At 34.1% G+C, this 10,112-nt stretch overlaps 1 non-coding gene across 1 annotated transcript; it reads right to left on the reverse strand.

Annotated features, from left to right (window-relative positions):
* Positions 1–6,285: 6,285 nt before the first annotated feature.
* Positions 6,286–6,391, reverse strand: LOC131170967 (small nucleolar RNA R71). The gene has a single exon (XR_009141727.1). It is a non-coding gene; the product is annotated as a small nucleolar RNA R71 (small nucleolar RNA).
* Between the last annotated feature and the right edge of the window lie 3,721 nt (positions 6,392–10,112).

Raw genomic sequence — 10,112 nt, forward strand, 5'->3', positions numbered from 1 at the left:
AAATCAAACTAACCTTTATGTAGAATTTTTCACCTCTCCAAACTTCTTCCTTTCTTCTTTCTTTCTTGCTAAATCTCCTTCTCAAAGGAAGAAAATAAGGTTTTATGAAGTGATTGGGGAAGAAATTAGGCTTTAATGGGGGATTTAAAGCTTGGAGCAAGCTTTCATAGAGGTGTGGTAATGGTGGTGCTAAGGGAGAGGTGGGGCGGCTGAATGGGTTAGGGAGAGAGATGAGTGATTTTTCTTTTTTTTTTTTGTTATTTTATGGGTAATTAACTTGAGTTGACTTGGTAAAAAATGTGGGAAAATTAAAGTAAATTTTGACATCATTTGTGATGTCATCACATGATGTAATAAATCAACTTTGTAATTCTTTCTGTTTTTCCTTTATTTTTTTAATAGTTCTTTAATTTAATTTTCGATTCAGAAATTTTAGTTTCTTCGATTTTATTGGACAATTAGGTTGAGAGTCAGCTCTAGGGGTCAATTGACCAAATTGCCCCTCGCTGTTTCAGTCTAGTTTGCAAATTATTTGATATTTCTTTTGGATCCTTGACCTAATTATTTAACCTGCTTAAAAATTCTTTTCTATGATGTTCTCTTTTTCACTGTGTTCGCAATAGTCCTAAGGACCGTAGCGTCACATTTTACGATTCAAAATTTGAATTTAAATCGACCTCACAGTCCTTCCCGAGAAGGTCACCTATCACTGTGACTCTCGACTCATTTAACTTCTTATGTTCTGTTTTTCTTATTTATACTTAACTAATTGACAATTACTAATTATTTATGTTCAGGACTTATCTAGTTGTCTTAGATATGGTTTTAATCCCCTTAATTATCTAGACCGACACCGGTCACCGGAACAGTGAAATATACCAGGCTATGCAAATAGGGGTGTTACAAAAACTCTTCGATCAGATCATGGAGGTGAATACTTAAGTACTGAATTTGATGAATACTTGAAAGAATATGACATTGTTTCCCAGCTGACTCCTCCAGGAACACCACAGCTGAATAGTGTATCTGAAATGAGAAATCGTACCCTATTAGATATGGTATGCAGTATGATGAGCTATATTGATATGCCAGTCTCCTTTTGGGGATTTGTATTAGAATCAACTTTGCATATCTGAATAGGATTCTATCAAAATCAGTTTCTTCCACACCTTATGAGATATGGCATGGAAGAAAATCAAGTCTTAAGCATGTTAAGATTTGGGGTTATCCAGCTTATATCAAAAAGCTAAACACTGATAAATTGGAAACCAGATAAGAAAAAGGTCGATTTGTTGGATATCCAAAAGAGAGTTTTTGATATTATTTTTATTTGCCTACATCACAAAAGATTGTGGTAAGTAGAGATGCCACATTTCTTGAACAACAGTTTATTCAAGAAGGAGGCAAAGAAAGGCAAATAGAGTTAGAATTGGAGAATTCTGACTAATCAATAGATCAAATGGATATAGATCCATCTAGTCAATCTACACCTATTAATAAATCATCTACAGTAATTCCTCGCAGATCAACCAGGATATCTCACCCATCAGTGAGATATGGTTTCCTTCATGAAGATGAACAAGAGTTGTTTACTCATGAAGAAGTAGATCATGGAGATGATCCACTTACCTATGAAGAAGCTATATCAGATATAGACTCTTCAAATGGATTGAAGCTATGAAATTCAAAATTGATTCCATGTACAAGAATCAAGTTTGGGATCTTGTTGACCCACCTGAAGGTACTGTACCTATAGGGAATAAATGGGTTTTTAAGAAGAAAATTAGTTCTGATGGAAAGGTAGAGACCTATAAAGCAAGGCTAGTAGCGAAAGGGTTTCGCCAAAGGCAAAGAATCGACTATGAGGAGACTTTCTCACCTATTGCCATGCTTAAATCAATTAAGATTCTATTAGCAATAGCTACACACTATGATTATGAGATTTGGCAGATGGATGTTAAAACAGCTTTTCTCAATGGATACATTGAAGAAAACATTTTTATGGAACAACTAGGGGTTTTGAATCCCAAGATGGTTCCAAGGTATGCAAGCTAAAGCGATCCATTTATAGATTGAAACAAGCTTCGAAGAGTTAAGCCATTAAGTCATTTGGTTTTATAAAAAATATGGATGAACCATGTGTATATAAGAAGGTTAGTGATAGTGCTATCACTTTCCTTGTCTTATATGTGGATGATATTCTGTTGATAGGTAATGACATAGGTATGTTGACAGCTGTAAAGGTATGGTTGTCAAATATATTTTCCATGAAAGACTTAGGGGAGGCAACCTATATTCTTAGAATTCGCATCTATAGAGATAGAGCGAAAAGAATAATTTGTTTATCCCAAAGTCTATACTTGGAAAAGGTGTTAAAGAGGTTTAACATGCTTGATTCCTAGAGAGGATTGTTACCAGTGAGATATGGTATCCACCTTTCTAAAGAGATGTCTCCAAAGACATTTGAAGAAAGAGATAAAATGGCCAAGATTCCATATGCTTCTGCTAGGAAGTTTGGTGTATGTAATGATTTGTAGCAGGCCGGATATTGCACATGCTGTTAGTCTGACTAGCAGGTTTCAATCCAATCCAGGTTTGGAACACTGGATAGCTGTCAAGAATATCCTTAAGTACTTAAGAAGAACTAAAGATTTATTCTTGATTTATAAAGATAATGACTTGCAATTAGATGGTTACACTGATTCTGATTTTCAATCAGGCATCGATAATAGAAAGTCTACCTCTGGGTTTACGTTCATTTGTAATGGAGGTGCAGTCAGTTGGAAGAGTTCTAAAAAGAGTATAACTACCGATTCCACTACAGAAGCTGAGCATATTGCTGCATCAGATGCTACAAAAAAGACTGTTTGGATATAAGGAACCCGGTCTTACCAGAAATCCAAACACATAGAAAGGCGCTATCACATTATCAGAAAGATAGTTGGGCGAGGCGATGTAGCCATACAGAAAATAGCATCAGCTGAAAATCCTGCTGATCCATTCACTAAGCCTATGTCACAAGCTCAGTTAATCCAACATCTTGAGAAGATGGGTCTAAGATATTGTAATGAATGGCTCTAGTGCTAGTGGGAGATTGTTAATAGTATGCCCTAGAGCATATCATTTAGTATGTTTCTTGTACATATTTTATTAATAAAAGGCAATTTCACTTTTCCGTTTACATAATATATTTATGTGTAATAGAAAAGGTCCATTAATATTTTATTAGAAATTCTATTCTTAAGTTGTTAAGAATATGAGTGACAGTATTTCTAGCACAAAGTATTATAAATTGGTTCACAATCGAGGATACTTCACAATAAGGACATGACTTATCCACAAAGATTGTAATCATGTTTGTTCCCAAGGTATTTATGTAAGATATAAATAAGATGGAATGGTGAGTCTCATGCCATATGACAAATATGATAGGCACTTATACATGATAAGTAGGCCGAAGCAGTGACACATATGACAAGTACATGGAGTTTACTCTTGTCAATGCATTGTCATATATCATATTAGTGCATATAATCTTTAGACCTGAGATAACACAATTTTCTTGTATATAGGTGGTTTGAGTTTGATACTGCGTTCATACTTGTACTGTGTAAGGGTATATGGGCATGTGTTGGCTCCTACTAGTTATATATGGAGGTAGGTGTTGATCAAGATAGAATCTGTTACCCGAAGTAAATAGGGATAAAGTCCTATGTTCATTTAATTGTTCTTGATGTTTTAAGTTCCTAGCCAGGACAAACAGATTTAGTCAGAAAAGAGTTTCTGACAAGAAAATCTAATTAATCAAGAACTGGAATTAAAAGATAACATAATTTTCATAGCAAATGGGGTTTGACATAAACTATGACTCCAGCTCGAATTGGGATTTTATAACAGAGAGATTCTAGTGCATGGTAACATATGATTAAAGGTTCATTTAAGGTATTCCTTGTTACTGATTGGGCGGCCATAGCACGCTATGATAGGTGTCAACCATGGTCTATGAGATGCCTAAAATGATTTAGAGAAATCATTTACGGTAAGAAAGAGTTCTGATGATATTAAGAGTTAATATCATATCTCATTGCCAATTAGTGATAAGCCTAGTGAGTCACACACATACACAAGATAATCACCAAGTAATATGTCGTTTAATTGATTAATTAAATAGTTTAATTAATTAATTAAATAGGTTTGGTTTGCAATAAGATTGCAAAGTCCCTAGCATGACTTGAAACTAAATCTAGGTTATTGGATGTATAGTATAAGTTAAATTTATATTTAAAGTATTTAAATATGAATTTAATTGTGAGAAATTAATTAATAGAGATTAATTAATTAATTTATATTTGATATAAATTGATTTGAAGAGGAGAAATAATGATTTTGGATTGAGAACTCAAAATTACAACATAAGGGTAATTTGATCATTTCACATGGTGGTGACATGTGGCATAGGGTTTAAGTGATTACTTGACCTAATTATAAAAGCTGATGTTATAAGAAAATAAAAATCAGCCAACACTCTTATATTCTCTCAAAGGTGGCGGCACCTCTTCTTCTCCCTCTCCTCTTCATCTTTTCTCATCAATTCAAAGAGAATTGCCCAAATTCCTTTGAATTAAAATTGCTAGAAATTATTTCTAGTGTCCTATACACACATACAACTTCTTTAAAGGTAAGAACCCAATTTATAATTGGTTGGCAAAGGCTTGAGAAGCAAATTGGGGACTGCCCACTGGTGGTCTTGGTGTGGACAAGCTAGAGGGACAACACTTGGGGTCCTAGGTGCTTCCTAAAGGTGCCAATCACATCCATAGTGCATCAAAGAGGTTAGTGCTCTAACTCCTCTTTTAAACTAAGATTTAAATGAATTAATTTGTTAATTCATAATCTTGAATGGCAAACATAGATCCTAATACATATTAAAAGTGTTTTGATATGCAATTGAGCATTGAAATTAATTAGGTACATAATGGATGTTGCATGATGCATAAAACCCTAAAAGAAATTTTTTTTTTTACATTTGATGCTCTAATCTAACAATTTACATGATTCCGCTCCTTCATTAAATGGGTTTTTATCAGGTTTGAAACATCGTCAGAACAGGGTTTGATTTGATGAAAATCACCTTTGAAATGGTTGAGAAAGGCTTCAAAGAACTAAGAATTGATTTTCTTCAAAAGTGCGAATCTCATGTGTTCTGCTAAATTAGGGATATACCACATACAAGCAATATTGAAAAGCCCTATCTCTAAAATCACTTTAATTTTATTGAAGTTAGATTTAAATCATCCCAAATTTGTAATTTGCAATTTCAGTTTAAATTTTAGTTATCTAGTTTAATTAGTTTAATTAATCATTTGATTTAGTTTAAATTCCTCAAATACCAATTTTATACTCAATTTCATTTTAATATCTTTAAATTTTAACATTTCTAATTAGCTTGTTCATTTAATTCTAATTTAAGCACAATTCTACTTGGGAACAACATATTTAATTCTGTATTACAGCGACCTGTGCACTTACTGTAGCTATTTTACAGCACATCAAGTTTTTAGTGCCATTGTTAGGGAATTATTTGTTTTAAATTGGATTTTAACTATTTTTAGCTAATTAGAATTTTTATTTTCTTTAATTTTCACTGTTGTTCATTGTGTTTTTTAGGTACTTTGATTATTTATGAGATGGTCAAAAAGTACAAGTGATACTTAATTATTGTTCAACCCTGAAATTGAAAAATTTTACTGAGCCAACAAAAAGGAATCCAGGAGAAGAAAGGAAGCAAAAAAAGAAGAACAACAAAGGCTTGAGCAAGAGGAGAAAATTGAAAACATGGAGAATCCAAATAGAGCTAATGATGGAAACAGTGGAGGAAATGATCAGAACAGACAGAACGAAGTTGTTAATCAAAATGATCTTCAGAGGAGGTCCATGTTAGATTATGCTTTTCCTAAATGTGCAGATGTGAGAGATAATAGACCTATCATTGGAGCTAACCAATTTGAGTTAAAGAATGCTCCCATTCAGATGGTCCAAATTCACAATTTAGAGGTAGCCCACTTGAAAATCCCCATTCTCATTTGAAGAAGTTTCTGATGATATGTGGCACTTAAAGACAACCTGGAGTTCCAAATGAAGTGATTAGGCTTACCTTATTCCCATTCTCTCTTCGAGATTTAGCATTGGAATGGTACGACACACTTTCATAAGCTACTATTGCCACTTGGGAGTAGCTATCTCAAGCTTTTCTATCACAATTTTTCCCACTTGAGAAGACCATTCATTTAAGGAATTTAATGGTAGCTTTCAGACCAAAGGATGATAAAACTTTATATGAATCTTGGATGAGATTTAAGGAGCTTGAAAGGTAGTGTCCTCATCATGAAATCCCCAAATGGATGATTGTTCAGAATTTTTACACCAGAGTTACTACAGCTATAAGAAACACAATTGATTCACAAGCAGGAGTAGATTTCATGAGAATGACAAGTGAAGAATGCTATGATCTATTAGAGAAGATTGCTCATAATACCGATTTATGGGGAAATCCTAGAACAATTGAGCCAAAAAAGGCTAGGATCTATGAACTTGATTCGGTAAGTTATATGAATGCAAGATTTAATCAGTTGACTTAGCTACTTAGTGATTTTTGCACAAAGGTAACAGTCTCAACTCCTACAACTATTCAACATGTTGCCTACACAGATGGAACCCAAAGTTGCGGAGTTAATTACTCTTCATATGGTGATGATTACTCGCAAGAACAAGTTGCTTATGTAGGAGGCTAGCAATAGAAACATATGGGATATGCTTATTCTAATGTGAACAACTCAACATGGAGACCACAAGCAACTTTTGGTCAATAAGGTCAAAGCTCAAGCTATACTCATAACTAGTAGTACATGCAGCAGAATCAACCTCAGTTTTAGTCACAATTTCAACCCACACAGCTGCCACCTCCTGGATATCAATCAAGAGCACATAACCTCTTTCACCTCCTAAACTAAAGCCAACTTTGAAAACCATGATGGAACAATTTTTTGCCAAACAAAGCAAGTTGAATAACAAATTGGAGGAAGAAATGCAACACACAAGATAAACTATGGATCAGCTGCAAGCTTATAACCGCATGTTGGAGAATCACTATGATAAGACAAAGCTAGCTAGAAAACCTTAAGAAAAAGAATAGCATTCTCACCTCCTTGTACCAGACTACTAGCATTGCAAATAGTCAGCAAGGCTTCTTAAATGTTACTCAGAATCATGTTTGGGTTTGCACAGAAGGGTGCTCCACCCATCGCATCTCTTAGGGATTCGTAGCTTCACAGCCTTATAACATTTCAGTGCTCCAAGTAAGTAGTGCTATTGAGGCTCTAGGGATTGAGACCGTGGCTCCTCCACCAACACCTAGGGCTCCCAAGAAGGCACCTGCTCCAGCTCCAACAAAAGCCAAGTCTCCTATGAGATCACCTATCGAGGCTCCTACACTAATTGCTGAGAGAAACCAGCAACCAATGATGTACTTACCGAGGCACGTACTCTAGCCAATGCACTAAAAGCTGATTCACCCATTAGCTCTCCTCCAGAGCTAGTGTTGTAAAAGTCAAATAGAGGTGCCAAGTGAGTCGAGAAGAAAGGGGAGGCGAGGTAAGGCGAGGCTGCTGTGACTCCCGAGGCCGAGGCGAGGCAACTGCAAAGAGGCGGCTGCCCTGGACCTGAGAGGCGATAGTTGACGAGGCCACGAAGAGCCACTTCATGAAAGTAATGGGAAGATTTTTTTTTTTTCTTAAAAGCTAAAAAATACAAGTAACCCTAGAATCCATCATGACTTCACTTACCTACCCAGTATAGACTACAAGAACGCAAGAACAGAGCAGCTTGCCACTAAGAATAAAATAATAACCGCACTAGTTATGTCGTCTCTCTCTCTCTCTCTCTCTCTCTCTCTCTCTCTCTCTCTCTCTCTCTCTCTCTCCCCTACTCTTCTACTCACATGCTACCCTGCAATCACCTCTTGCCCTTATCTGCTCTTCTCCTCACATGTTGCCCTGCGATCATTTTTTTTTCTTTTTATTTTTTTTTTCTTCTTTTGTCTCTCCTTTCATCTCATGCTGGCATGTTGCTCGACCTATTCCAGGTTCTAGCATTTTTTTTTTTGTTAAATTTATTAAAAATTTAGTGTGATGTGATTTTATTATTAAATGGGTATTATGTGATATGCTAATTAAATGGGTATTGTGGTTGTGATTATGTGGTATGTTTTTATTAAATAGGTATTAATGCTCTTGATGTGTAAATTGTAATTTCTTATTATGCAAATTATTTAAAAAATCAAATGCTTAATATTTTAATTTCTTATTTGCTTAAATTGATAGTTTGGGGAAGTATTGAGAATTATTGCTTTAATTAATTAATTTGTAATTTTCTTCTCCATGTTACATTATTGTTAGTATTATAAATACTTTTTAAATATACCAATATAGTATGATGTATAATTATGCAAATTATTGAAAAAAATCAAATGTCTAATATTTTAATTTCTTATTTGCTTGAATTGGGAGTTTAGGGAAGTATTGAGAATTATTGCTTTAATTAATTAATTTGTAATTTTCTTCTCTATGTTGCATTATTATTAGTATTATAAATTGCTTTTTAAATATACCAATATAGAATGATGTATAATTATGCAAATTATTGAAAAAATCAAATGTTTAATATTTTAATTTCTTATTTTCTTGAATTGATAGTTGTTGCTTTAATTTCTTATTTTCTTATATTTGTTGCTTTGTTACTAGTATTGAATTGAGATAGCACAACCTTTATAGTGTTGTTTTATTATTTTTTAATTATGTTAATTTTTAATTTTTTTTATTAGATCATAGTTTGGTGATAAGTGTAATACAATTGGATCTTTTATTGGCAGTTGTCGCAAGGACTTTGTAGTCGCCGGACGATTCTCACCGAAGTGGAAAAAGTGAGGAGTCGCCACTTTAATTTTAAGGGAAATTAAAGACAACCACTTGTAAGAACAAATTAAAGACCACTTCGAAAACAGAGATTCTAGGTTCGGGGTCCATATACGGGTGGAGAAGGTGTTAGCAACCCCACCTCGTCCCTCTATGAGGGTAAGCAGATTTAACGTTGTACTCTTTATAAATTGAAATTGATAATTTAAAGGTTAGAATGATGATGTTAATCCTTTGTATGGATAAAAAGAATGTTTAATATTTCACTATTTTGGGTTGCCCAAGAACACGAGTACATGAGATGACCCTTTAGTAAATGGATGTTGCATAATAAGTATTTTGAGGATTAATATGAATACTGAAGTTGTGATATTTTCAGGGGGAATTTTGCCTCATAAATATGAGTGCCTTGAGGAGGATTCTCCATCGGGCCTCAACATAATATTCGGGAGACTTTAGGAGAACTCTCCCATAGACCAGTTGTTTAGAACATATAGAGGGTTTTGTAATAAAAGTATTAGGATTAGAAGGGGAAAGGATTCTCTCCTCATCTGAGACATTTTATTAGAATTTTAGTTAGAGAATTCAGGAAAGGACTCTCTCCCAATCTCTTAATATATTTTGTTAAAGTTCAAGCTGAGAAGTCGGGTAAGAACTCTCTCCCGATCTCTTAATATATTTTATTAAAAATTTAAGCTGAGAACTCGGGTAAGAACTCTCTCTCGATCTCTTAATATATTTTATTAAAATTTAGACTGAGAATTCGGGTAAGAACTCTCTCCTGAACTCTTAATATATTTTGTTAAAAATTTGAGTTGAGAACTCAGGTAAGAACTCTCTCTCGATCTCTTAATATATTTCATTAAAAATTTAAGCTGAGAACTCGGGTAAGAACTCTCTCTCAATCTATTAATATATTTTATTAAAATTTAGACTAAGAATTCAGGTAAGAACTCTCTCCTAAACTCTTAATATATTTTGTTAAAAATTTGAGATCAAAACCCGGGTAAGAACTCTCTGCCGATCTCCTAATATATTTTATTAAAATTTGCTGAGAACCAGGGTAAGAACTCTCTCCCAATCTCCTGTATTTATAAGAACAGTGTTTTATTAGAATTCTAAACTAGGGATTCAGGTAAGGGC

This window comes from Hevea brasiliensis, chromosome 11 (assembly GCF_030052815.1).
Source record: "Hevea brasiliensis isolate MT/VB/25A 57/8 chromosome 11, ASM3005281v1, whole genome shotgun sequence".
NCBI classification, from domain to species: domain Eukaryota; kingdom Viridiplantae; phylum Streptophyta; class Magnoliopsida; order Malpighiales; family Euphorbiaceae; genus Hevea; species Hevea brasiliensis.